Source organism: Capricornis sumatraensis, chromosome 6, assembly GCF_032405125.1.
Source record: "Capricornis sumatraensis isolate serow.1 chromosome 6, serow.2, whole genome shotgun sequence".
NCBI lineage: Eukaryota > Metazoa > Chordata > Mammalia > Artiodactyla > Bovidae > Capricornis > Capricornis sumatraensis.
Genome location: NC_091074.1, coordinates 118,569,627 through 118,583,028, shown reverse-complemented (window position 1 = coordinate 118,583,028; position 13,402 = coordinate 118,569,627).

Genomic DNA, 13,402 nt, shown 5'->3' with positions numbered 1-13,402 from the left:
CCACAAGGGTGGTGTCATCTGCATATCTGATATTTCTCCTAGAAATCTTGATTCCAGCTTGTGCTTCATCCAGACCAGCGTTTCTCATGATGTACTCTGCATATAAGTTAAATAAGCAGGGTGACAATATACAGCCTTGACATACTCCTTTTCCTATTTGGAACCAGTCTATTGTTCCATGTCCAGTTCTAACTGTTGCCTCTTGACCTGCATACAGATTTCTCAGGAGGCAGGTAAGGTGGTCTGATATTCCCATTTCTAGAAGAATTTTCCACAGTTTGTGGTGATACACACAGTCAGAGGCTTTGGCGTAGTCAATAAGGCAGAAATCAATGTTTTTTTCTGGAATTCTCTTACTTTTTTGATGATCCAGCAGATGTTGGCAATTTGATCTCTGGTTCTTCTGCTTTTTCTAAATCCAGCTTGAACATCTGGAAATTCTCAGTTCAGGTACTGTTGAAGCCTAGCTTGGAGGATCTTGAACATGACCCTGCTAGCATGGGAAATGCGTGCAATTGTGTGGTAGTTTGAGCATTCTTTGGCATTGCCCTTCATTGGGACTGGAAGGAAAACTGACCTTTTCCAGTCCTGTGGCCACTGCTGGGTTTTCCAAATTTGCTGGCATATTGAGTGCAGCACTTTCACAGCATCATCTTTTAGGATTTTCCGTCACCTCCACTAACTTTGTTCATAGTGATGCTTCCTAAGGCCCACTTGACTTCACACTCCAGGATGTCTGGCTCTAGGTGAGCGATCACACCATCATGGTTATCTGGGTCATTAAGATCTTTTTTGGATAGTTCTGTGTATTCTTGCCACCTCCTGTTAATATCTTCTGCTTCTGTTAGGTCCCTACCATTTCTGTCCTTTATTGAGCCCATCTTTGCATGAAATGTTCCCTTGGTATCTCTGATTTTCTTGAAGAGATCTCTAGTCTTTCCCATTCTGTTGTTTTCCTCTACTTCTTTGCATTGATCGCTGAGGAAGGCTTTCTTATATCTTCTTGCTATTCTTTGGAACTCTGCGTTCAGATGGGTTTGTCTTTCCTTTCCTCCTTTGCCTTTCACTGCTCTTCTTCTCTCAGCTGTTTGTAAGGCCTCCCCAGGCAGCCACTTTGCCTTTTTGCGTTTGTTTTTTTTTATAGCCACTAGCGGGTGTAGGTGGGACTTGGACCCAGTTGGCATGGATCCAGAGTCCACTAATGGTGGTTCCTACAGTACAGACTTGGTGGGATTACAAGAGACACTGTGCATAAGGTTCTCAGTAGAGTGCCTCGCAGAGACACAGGGCATGCTCAGCCAGAACTGTAGCTAATATTACTGCTGTTACCATGGGCACCAGCTCCCCTTGAGTCCTCAGCTGGGTCCAGCCACAGTGTTATTGGATTGGACTTACAACCTTCTCTCTGCTTGGCGTCCCATGCTTGATGATGAAAGATGCTTAATAATAAAGCTATTCTTGGTCTTCCCCCTGGGTGTTGACGCTATTTCCCTGGCAGCCAAGGGAGCGTGAACAAGGCTACCACGCTTGTTCAAGCTATTTTTGACATCAAAGCTGCATCTTGGAAATGACTTTTTGGAAACGCCTCTTCCTGTTCTTTTCAGAAGTGTTTCCTGGAAGCAGAAAAACCTCTTCAATAGCAAAACAGCTCCTCTTTTAAAAGGACAAAACCATGTAGGAACACAGTCATGACGTCTTTTAATTCTGCGAACTTTTGGCATGTCTTTGGTGATATGGTGGGAGAGAAAGCCTGAGGGTTCAGCAGGGCCAAGATCCACCATCATTTATCCTCCTTCTAATCCATTCGTCCGGCCAGCCACAGACGCTGAGACCGGGTGAGAGAAGGCCATGTCACCTGGGCTATGCCACCTGGCAGCTGTGGGACCCCGATCACAGACGTTTACCACCATCACCAAAGTCAGGCCCTTAGCGGGCAGCAGGCAGGGTGGGGCCAGGCTGGGTCACCGGGAACCTTGCAGCCACAAGGAAAGAGCACAAAGTGTATAGGAATGGGTAAATTACTAAAAAAAAAATGCATTCATCCATCCAATCGTCCATCCATCCATCCATCTCTCATGAACCATCTACTACGTGCCAGGCATCATCACATATGATCAGTGCTCTTCACACATGTCTGGTGAGGGTGGTCAGCCTGGGGCACCAAGAATAAAAGATACTTGAAAGCTTCAGAGAAGGACCAGTACTTGATCTGAGCTAGGAAGACTGGGCACCCAGTGGGGCTACTAGAGCCTATGGCTGATGGTGAGTTATCCTGATACGAATGATTGTATAATTACCAGTGAAGTAAGCGGTCTTAAGGAAAAAAAGCCCAGGTCTGTGAGACCCTGACGTAGATGGGAGGCAGGGGAGGAGGCCTGGAGATCTGCATTTTCAAAAAGGTCTCCAGACAATTCTGATGGTCACTCCTGTTTGGACTCCATCAGTGTAGGCCCGAGCTTCCCAGTCAGTCAGAGTTGAGGGGTTTACAATGGTGCCGAGCTCCTGAGCCCCTCGGTCCTTGCCCAAGGCCCCAGGATGGGTTGCTCCCTGCAACAAAGAGCTCATTTGTTTGCTCCAACGTGCTGGATAAATATTGCCAGTTTCACTGTAAGGCACAGAGTGATGAGCGCAGGAAACACGTGGCAGTCAGGGTGCAGCCATCAGAGGCTGTGAAAGAGGGATGTGTTCTAGAAAGTTCCGAGGCCACAAGCCTGGACAAGTGCTGATGGGAGAGGGCGGGGGAAAGGAGAGCAGTGGGGCGGCGGGGGGACGGCCCAGGGGGTACAGGGGAAGCCCTGAGCTCAGGGAGGGGTGGGGGGAGAGGGGAGTGCTGAGTCAAGACACACTGGGCTGGTGAAATTGACAGGGCAAGTCGGGGAGTCAGGGCTTGGGGCACTGGGGCTTCCACTTACTGAGACAGGGACACAAGAGGAGAAGTTGGACTGGGGGTGAATAGGTGAAGATCTCCATTTTGGACGAAATAGGGACTTTTTAAGAGTCCAGACTGTGTGCCTGTGATGCTCCTCTGATGACAGTCAGGGGCCCTTGAGCATGGGCCTTTCAGATGGACATTATTCCTGAATCAGAACTTTAGCCATCTGCTCGTCCCTAAATTGCAAAAGCGATAGAACTTATTTCCCGATGAGACTGGCAAAGAGGAAGAGAAACGCTCTTTAAGTGCAGGCAGGGCATATGTTCTTCATCTAACATCACATTTGTCTGGAGTGCTCGGGTCACTGCTGGGGGACGTGCGGAGTGGTGTGGGGGTTGCTGGAGGGGAAGAGGAGGGGGAAGGGTTGCTGGGGGGGGGGTTGTGGCTTCTGAGCAGGGGGCTGAGTCCAAGCTTAAGAGATGTCTTCATGGCCACCTCTCCAGATTTAGTCTGTCTTCACAGCCCAGATCAAGTGGTGCTCCTTCCAGGAAGCCTTCACGGATCTCTCCTGTGCCCTAGGCACTGAGCACAAGGAAGTCATCAAGTGGTGACTCAGCTTTTCATGGGTCTGTCCAGGTGAGGTCTGCACACCAAGAAATCAGTCTGGAGTAGTGGTTCTCAGACTTGGCTGCATCTTGCAATCACCTGGGGAGCTTTTACAAACGGCGATGCTAGGACTTCCTCGGTGGTCTAGTGGTTAAGACTTTGACCTCTGATGGAGGGGGTGTGGGTTCGACCCCTGGTCAGGGAGCTAAGATCCCACATGCCTCATAACCAAAAGAAAAAAAAAAAAAAAGAACCTGTAAAAACAGAAGCAATATTGTAACACATTCAATTAAGACTTTAAAAATGGTCCACATCAAAAACATCTTTTAAAAATGGTGATGCTGGCCAACCCCAAAGCATCTGATGTAATTGGTCTGGGGTGCTGCCTGGCATGAGGCATTCTAAGGGCTCCCAGACATTTGTAATGTGTAGGCAGGTAAGTTGATAATCCCCTCCTCCCCAGACAACTGAGGGTGGAATCATTGCTTTTGTTTTCTGATAATGCATAAGAGAAGAGCTCCTGCTTCTTTCAGGCTTAGACCGTGGGGCCAAATGGGAGATCTGTGGCTTTAATGTGAAAAGTGAAAAAGTCTGAGTCCTTTCAGTGATCACTTCCGGGGTCAAACGCTGGCAAGATTGACTTCAGACTGGCGTCCACTTGCAAGGCTACTTTATGGATTCAGCTCCATTCATTTCCTCTCTGAGAGGCCTTGGGGTTGGACACTGGGATTAGAAATGATGGGCCCATCCATCTCCACCTTCCCTTAATCTAGGAAGAAGCTAAGATGTCTTAGAGTAATTCATAAAGTATACCCAAGGTTGGCCTGGATAAAGAAGAGACTGAACAAAGGCAGACGAGGTGGAACCACCCCAGAGGTGCACAGGTCAGTGTCTTCATTCAGTTATTCCGCTAGTCCTTTAGTTATTATTACCTGGTAACTTATTAAGCAGTGAACTGCCTCTCCTTCCTTCAGCCAACCTTGCCTTCCACTCTGGGGCACGTTTGTTGCATCTCAGTGGGAGCTGAGTCAAGCCAGATATTTTCCCCATCACAATTCAGGAGATATGCAGATCTCCTTTTTTGATGCAAGGAAGAAAGACAGGCAAACTAGGGCCTGGGGAGGGAAGGGCGTGGAAGGAGAAAGGGCAGGGAACCGTAGAACCTGCCTGTCCAGACAAGTTAAAAATACATTTTAAAAAGTGGCATCTTCTATGAGAGGACACAGAGCCACTGCCTCTGCAAGGGACATTTAAGCACGTGAGCTTCATTTGTTAGAAAAGGATATAGAGACTCAGCTCTCTGGAAGCTCCTCATTAGTACACTTAGTGGCTGAGGTGTCCTTGAAACCCAGAGCAACCTCGTGTCCCGATGAGTTTCATTCCTAGCTCTACTACTAATCAGAGCGATAGGGGACTTACCCAGTGCCTGCCCTAGGATTCCTGCTCTCCCATCTCACAGACATAAAGACTGAGGTCCAGGGAGGTTAGGGACTCCCTGCCCAACCTCCACGGATGGCAGGCTGGGATGGGATTGGCCACTCCACTGTAAACTACTGTGGCCTCGCACTTCATGAGGGCATTCTAGTAGCATCCTGCCCAAGACTGTGACTTCCCAGCGTTGTGGTCACGTCCGTCCCCCATCAGATTCTGACGCCTTTTGAGAAGTGAGTTAGTGTGATTCCCATCTGTGTTCCTGGCCGGCAGCCCAAGGCCTGGCACTTAGGTAAACATTTGATGAGTTTGGATTGCACACTGAATTCCGAGTACCAGAGTGCCTCTTACACCCACCACAAGTACCACATGGTACATCGTACCATCAGCACATCCTTGCTCTGCGGCAGCACGAATCTAAGCTACACACACACACACACACACACACACACACACACAGAGCTATTTCTTAGAATGACCTGTTGACGTGGGGTTCTTATTTCTAGGCGGGGACAGAGACAGTGCAGTCCTGAGTCTTCAGGACGTGGGGGTGGGCCGGTGGTCCGTCCGTTGCGCATGCGCACTAGCGCCCTGCCGGTAGCCGCTGGAGACTGTCTTCAGACAGTTCTGTAACTTCTGGGTGCTTCTCTGCCAGCATTTTGTTTCAGGTAAGTCCCCAGACTTTCTGCACTTTAGGCTTCACGGGAGAGGGGTCTGGAAGATGAACTGAAAGATCCTTCCACATCCAGCCCTTGAAATATGTGCAAACTGAAGCCGTGGACTTGGTGCTTCGGACCTGCTGGGAAACAGAGTTATTTCCAGGAAAGAGATCTGATCTGTGCATGAAAGACCGTGCCTGCGTGTGTGTGTGCGCGCGCGCCATCAGGCGCTAGTCCCTCAGGCATCACAAGGACAAAGTCACAGGAAATAGCTTACCAGTTATGCCCCTACCAAACGAATTTCACTCTCTAATTTACTAAAGTAATAGATTTTGATATCCAATCATGTGTTTTAGGGCTGTGGTAAAGCCAGTAATCAAAACTCAGAAGAAAATGTGCTTTTCTTGCTTTTAGAGCAGACTAACCCACCCTCTCCTCTCATCTCTATTAAAATCTTGAACATCCCCTCTTCGCGATAAAAACCACCCTGTAATCCCCAGGGGTCCAGGTATGTGCACCAGAAGACTCATCTCTCAATCTGTCCATTGAAATGTCTTTACTTGAATGGGGAGTCTTCATGAAGGACATTCTGAAATCAAATAAAAATATGGAACGCGAAACTCAGCTGCCCCCAGATGCCATGCTGGTATCTCCACTTCCTCCCGCCTCACGCTTTGTGCCAGAGTTTACGAGTCTGCAATTTCCTGGAAGTTTATATAGCATGAAAGAAGCAGAAGTGATAAAATATGCAATTTAATTGCAAAAACCACGTACTAATCTTGCTAATGTGCTGGATTAAGACTGTAATGTGAGAAGCTTCAAGGTGGTTAAACTGATTTAGAGCAAACGGTACCCCTAAGTCTCTTTGTCTGTGCCCATATTTTATGCCACCCAGACCTAACAATTTACTTTATTTTGGTCATTGATTTACAGTCTAAGAATAATAATGTCACATTGGACTGTACGTTATTTAGAATAATCTCCTCTCATGCTGGGGCAGGATGAATACTTCTGAGACAAATCCTGTTTGCGGCAGGGTGGCCGCCAGGGGACTCAAATGTGCTCAAGACTACAAGCATCTCACTCCCGAGTCGCTGCTCAGCTGCCCCTGGCTGACTCCTGCAGGCACACACAAGCCCCTGGGTAGAATCCAGAAAGGATGTCCGCCGGAAGTGGGAGCCTGTCTGTCGCCCACACTCTCACAGGTCCAGCAGGAGGCCTGGGCGCTGAGATCACGAGGACCGGCCGCAAGCTTTGGCCCACTGTTCACAGGTCACCCCACACCTCTGAGCTGACACCCCGCCATGTAAAATGGGGTGATCGTGCCCATCTCGTGGGGTTGGGGTGAGGATCCAGAGAGCTGGTACGCGGAGTTCAGGGCTCCCAGCTGGCTTCCAGTCATGGGTGGGCCTGTCTCCTTTGTCTTGGATTATCAGAGAAGGTGAGAGACTTCAAAAGTGTCCTTGTAGCATCATTTAAAGCCAGGCATGGGGAGAAAGAGCGATTCAAATTCATTTAAAAGTAATCGTTTATTGTCCATGGACCAAACTCTAGACCGCATTTCTGAACTTGATGAAGAAAAGTGCCGCAGAGGGGGAGGATGGAGACAGGAGCGGGAGAAACGAGTGTGTGTGTTCGGGGGGTGACGCTGCGCGCGCGGGAATTTCACGGAACAGGTGGCGGCCCAGGTCTGTCTCTGACGTGATAGAATTGCCTCGATCGCCTCCTTAGCCTCTCTGGACCTCCATTGTCTTCTTTGGTAAAGGCAGGGGATTGAACTAGGTGATGTCTGAGGACTTTCTCCTTCTGGAACTCCAGGACCCATCTTTTTTTTTTTTTTTTGGACTCACTCTTTTTAATATGTGAATTTTGTTGTCCATGAGCCAAAAAATCCAACACAGAAAACTCGGGTTGTTACAGAATTCTTCCATTTTGTAAGATAATTTCCTATTGGACCGTTGCAAGTTGTAATTTTTTTTTAAATTAAAAAAAACTTAAATTGGAGTATAATTGCTTTACTATGCTGTAAACTCAATCGGCTACATGTGTACACATATCCCTGCCCTCGTGGGCCTCCCTCCCCACCCCAGGACCAGCCTGAGGGATGGTTGCCCTGTGCCAGAGGAAAGGGCTGCCTGCCATTGGGAGGTCACCCACGGAGTCCAAGGACGGTCCAGGCAGAGGCTGCGGGGAGGCAGGACCAAAGTTAAGATGCAGCCCAGGACACCCGACCTGGCATCCTCAGGCCGCCGCGCAAGCCCTTGGAAATGCGGAGGCAACCAGAAGCTGCATATCTCTTCCTATTTCTCTCTCAGACCTTTTTCTCAGTGTCCCCCTTTCCTGTTTATTTTCTCTTTCACAGATCATGTGATCATAGGGTCACTTCATGCGCCTCAAATCTTTGACCCCTTCCTGGTACTGAGTTCACCATTGCCGTTTAATTTCCAGGAGAGTCAAAAGAAGTATGAAATCGAAACTTGTCTGATCTTTGAAACAGATTTAATGTTGCTTTTGCAGATATTTGCCTTGGGTCTATGATGGGGCCTTCTCATGTCTCTTCTTCAATGTGTCTTACCTGCCCCTGCTAGACTGTAAAACCTTTGACGGTAAAGACTGTCTTTTTTTATCGCTAAAACCATCTGTCACGCTCCACACTGTACCTTCCATCATGGGGGTTACACACCTGCAGGGAGCAGCGGGAGGGGAGAGAGAGAGAGAGATTGACGGGAAAGAATAAATAATGAAATAGTGTCACACAAACCTGAGAACCACGCACCCAGCCCACAAACTATTGAACATCTTCTGGGAGACAGGCCCTGGGCTGGATTCTTTAGATGGTGGAGAGATTGTAGTGGATACCGTTGTGTGCCACTCAGGTCCCCGATCAGGACCCAGGCTCCCCCAAAGGCCAGCAGTGTTGACTTGGCTCAACTGCTCTTCATTGAAGGGAGCCACCTGACTCGAAGGTTGGCGCGACATGCAGGGTTTGGGATAAAAGGCCTTGCCCCCTGGCCTCCAGGCTTCCCTGGTGGCTCAGATGGCAAAGAATCCACCTACAATGTGGGAGACCTGGGCTCGATCCCTGGGTTGGGAAAATCCCGTGGAGGAGGGCATGGCAACCCACTCCGGTATTTTTGCCTGGAGAATCCCCATGGAGAGAGGAGCCTGGCGGGCTACAGTCCACAGGGTCGCAAAGGGTAGGACACCACTGAGTGAGTCACTTGCACGCGGGTCTCCATTTAGAGTCCATGCCCCAGAAGTGTGACCTATGACCCAGGCAAATGAGACTAGACTTTCATCCTGAGAACCGACGAGGTAGCCGGGGAAACAGAAGGTCAGCTCCATGACCTTGGCCAGGCCACTCCCACTCTGAACCTTCGTTCCCATGTGCACGGCGAGGGGCTCATAAAGCCTGGTGTCAGCCACTGCTTAGTCGCTACAGCCGTGCCCAGCTGTGGACTGCAGCCCGCCAGGCTCCTCCGTCCATGGGCGTCTCCAGCAGAATACTGGAGTGAGAAGCCGTCCTCTCCTCCAGGGGATCTTCCCGACCCAGGGGTCGAAGCCGGATCTCCTGCATCGCAGGCAGATTCTTCACCGCGGAGCCACCAGAGAAGGCCAGAGACTGGTGGGTGCCAGCCCGAACCCCTTCTCCGCTCTGTGCACCGTGACCACCCTGGAGGTGGGCACGTGCCTTATTTCCCAGCCTCCCTTGTCATCAGGCCTGAGGGACTGCGTCCTCACCCCCAGCCGTGCTGTGTGTCCGAGTCTGGGCTTGAGAGCTCAGCTGTGCCTCTTCCGTACTCTCTTCCTTCCCCAGGAGCTGGTACCTGAACTTGATGGTGAGACATTGTCGACCAAAAAATGAGGAAACTGTCCTAGAAGCTGGGGGAGCAAGGGCCCCTGATCTGGGCCAGGTCAGACGGGGCGGCTCACTGAGCCGGGCTACTTCTGTGATTTCTACTACGCGTGAGAGAGAAAGTTCTTGGTTCTTTAATTCAGCTTAATTTTCACCCTGACAAACGCAGGCCTTGTCAGCTGATTCTATACAAAATCAAATGGTTTGGAAATCATTCATCTTCTTTCCAGCTGTATCATTATGTGATTGTATAAAGCCAAATGTTTTGGGAACAATATAGCCATTCATCCCTCCCTCCCTCCCTTCGTTGATTTGGCTTGTACTAAGAGATCTTTCCCTGGTGGCTCAGAGGGTAAAGAGTCTGCCTGCAATGCAGGAGACCTGGGTTAGATCCTTGGGTCAGGAAGATCCCCTGGAGAAAGGAATGGCAACCCACTCTAGTACTCTTGCCTGGAAAATCCCATGGACAGAGAAGCCTGGTAGACTACAGTCCGTGGGATCGCAAAGAGTCGAACACGACTGAGCGACTTCACTCACTCCTTGAGAGATCTTTCAGGCCCTGGGGATTTGCAGGTGAGTAACATGCAGCCTCTGCCCTGGAGGGGCTCACAGCTTAGTGTGGAAGAAAAGACTCTCAAATATCTGACTATGATACAGTGCAGGTGAAACCCACTTCACAGGTTGGTACAAAGTGCCCCCAGGAAGGACTGTCAGCACATAGGAAGGTGGGACAAGAAGGTCTCACAAAATTCCATTTTGAATATGGAATACCAAAATACAGTTTGATTGGGTCTTGAGGTATGAGTAGGAGTTTGTCAGAGGCTAAGTAGGGTGGACATTTGAGGCAGAGAAAAGAGGATGCCAATGAATGTGTTTTGGACACTTCAGATGATTGTGATGGGAGCACAGGGCAGCAAGAGTCACAAGATAAATGTCAGAGGCCCCGGGTGCTGAGAATCTTGACTCCATCCTCACAGCAACAGGGGCTCAATGACTGAAGGTTTAGCCAGAAAGTGGTGGGTCCCAGTGGCGATTGTGTGGAGGTCAGCCTAGTCCCAGGGGAGCAGGAGTGGGAAAGGGAGACCAGGGAAAGGAGGCTGCGTGGGCACAGTGGCAGCCTCTGTTGCAGCAGAGCACGGTGGCCACGAGTAGGAAGGCCGCCTGGGTTACCTTTGGAGGCACACATCTTCCCCACATACCAGTTAGGTTCATTGGTGGGTCCACTGCCTAGAATAGTGCCTGAGCCCTAGTGGGGACTCCATCCGTCAATGCTGGTCAAATTTCTGAATGAAGATGGGAATGGAGGAAGCAGCGTGTCCTTTGGGCAGAGGGGGTGGGAGCTGAAATAATAAAATTGGAGGGGAACTCATGGTGGCCACTGGTGAAAGTGAAAGTCGCTCAGTCGTGTCCGACTCACCCAGCGCGTTCTGTGTGACTCATACAAGGGGATACAGCGGCCTGGGGCACTCCTCTTCTGCGGTCTCCTTCCTGCCTTCCGGCCCTTGGTTCTTCCCTCCGCTGTTCACTCTCTGTCACCCGCGTCCAGGAGTGGCCCCAGGAATAGATGAGTGCCTTTTTCTTTTCTTGCCAAATCACTTTTTTTTTTCCTCTTCGAAATTTCACATACTGCATCTCGACATTATGCAAATGAACCATCACGATCGGGGGTATTACCTGGGGTAAAGCATGCTCTCATTTCATCCAGCTTTTTATTCATAGTAGTCCCAAACTGACCTGCTGTGAGTGTCCATCAGTGATGGAGTGCATAGATTGTGGCGTATCTATCTAATGAAATACTACACAGCGAAAAAGAACAGACAGCTGCTGTACACAATGTCGTAAACGTGCTATCAAGGGCAAGAAGTCAGACGCAAAGACATGGCTGATCCCGTTTATATGAAGTGTTAGAGTACGCTAAAGTACCCTGTGGAGTCAGTGCTCAGAAGTGTAGTTTTCTTTGGGAAAATTGATTTGGGGAGTGTGAGGTGTTATGGGGGGTTAGGAATGTTCCATATCTTGATTTAGGTGGCAGTCTCACACATATGTTCAAATGGAAAGATTACTCAGACTGTATCTATGAGTATTGTAGGTCACTGTATGGATGTTATTAAAAAGGTGAATAAGGCAATTATAAATATTAACAAAAATCAGATAGTAGACCCCATGTGTGTGTGTGTGTGTGTGTGTGTGTGTGTGTGTTAACAACTGGGGTCCAAATAGAAATTGTCAGATACTTCCAGGGCTAGAGGCCCATAGGAAGGTACTCCGAGCCCATACACTTTAGCATGCATGAAAATCACCTAGAGAGCCTGTTAGTACACAGATTTCTGGATCCCACCCAGAGTTTCACATTCAGTGAGTTTGGGCCAGGACCTGAGAGCCTTGCTTTATTTCCAAGTTCTAAGTTATGCTGAAGCAGCTCGTCCACAGACCCACTCTGAGTAGCTGCGCTGGCCTAAGTGGTCCTCAAAAGCAAATGGAAAACAATCCATTCAACATTCCGCACTCCGGAGATGCAAGGGCCCAGGTCCCACTCGCAGGGACCTCCCTTCTGCTCGCTGAAGCCCTCAGGAATGCATCTCCCAGGTGGAGTCTGACTGGCCTCCAAACCCTTAGCTGCAAAGGCATCTGGGAAATGCAGCTTTTAGCCCCACAGTTCCGACTCTACAGGGGCTGTGACATTCCATATGCTCGGGGCACCTATGTGAGCACAGGCATTCTGCTGGGTGACTTAATTGCAGCTTCGCTGTCTTCTGGGGATTTTGGACACTTTTTTTTCTTTCAGTCTAGGAGAATCAAGTTTCAGGTTGGAAAAGTCTAATAAGGATTGTTCACAGAGACAGTAATTTCCTTGTTTGGCTCAATGATGCAAAAGGGAAATAAAAATTTAATTCATGCTAGAGTTAGAAGAAGTAACCCATTTCTCAGGCTGGGAAACTTAGGTCTTCCCTCCAAAAGGACAAAGATCACCTGGGCATAGCTGAGGCATCAACTCTGTGCCTTCCTTTGGGTTTAGAAAGCACTTTGCTTTCCACGAGTCTGTATTTTTTCCTTCCATGTCCCCCTGACTAGAGCAGGACAGTTTTGTTATTTTTACAGAAACTTGTCGGGCCGAGGTTCTGACAAGGCAAGCAAGCGAGGCCACCTCTCCTGGTACAGCCTGGAGCCAGAAGCCTGCCTTCCAGTCTTGGCTCCTCTGCCAGCTAGCTGTGTGGCCACAGATAAGTGACCTAACCTCTCTGTGCCTCAGTCTCCTCTTTTGTGAACTGGATTTAACAGTGGTACCCACCTTGAAATGTGATGGCAAAGAATGAAAGGTACGAAGTTAGAGTAGGTGACGTTCAGAAAAGAAAGGGACCAGGACTCTACAGGAACAGGTCACCTTTAATGAGGCAAGAAGGGGCAGCAGTCAGAGCAGTTGAGCTGCTGCACTTATCCAAGAACAGAGTAAGTATGTACAGGCATGAACGCAGAAAGCTACTGTCTCAAGGGGCCTGTTCTTCTCCAGTGTTGCTGGGAGTAGTTATCTCTTAAACAGCTGGGGCAGGGAGTTCTGGAGATCGGCCAAAGGCTGGGCCGGCTTGGAGCTGGGCGTAATCAACCTGAAGTCTATTTTTCTTTGGGTGAGAGAGTTCTTTGTTTTGCCTAGAATGGTGGGGAGGACCTAGGGGGGAGTTTTAATTCCAGGCTGCCTTGAGCCACGCAACTTTCCGTCAAAGGAGGCATGAGACCGTTGACGTAAGCGCCAGCACAGTGCCTGAAACATTGCGTGCCTTCAATAAATGTCAGCTATTGTTATTTCTCTAAGCTTTTCCCAAGAAAGAGTCTAAGAGCTTACTCAGGAGCTATCACATTGCCTCCGGAGAGGTTGGCTTCCGTAAAGCAGTAAGATCAAATGAAACAAGACGAAGCGAGGCAGCGGCTTGGGAGGGGCAGGTTAGTTTGGCGAAGCCAGATGGCCTTTCCTGTGGCGCTGTG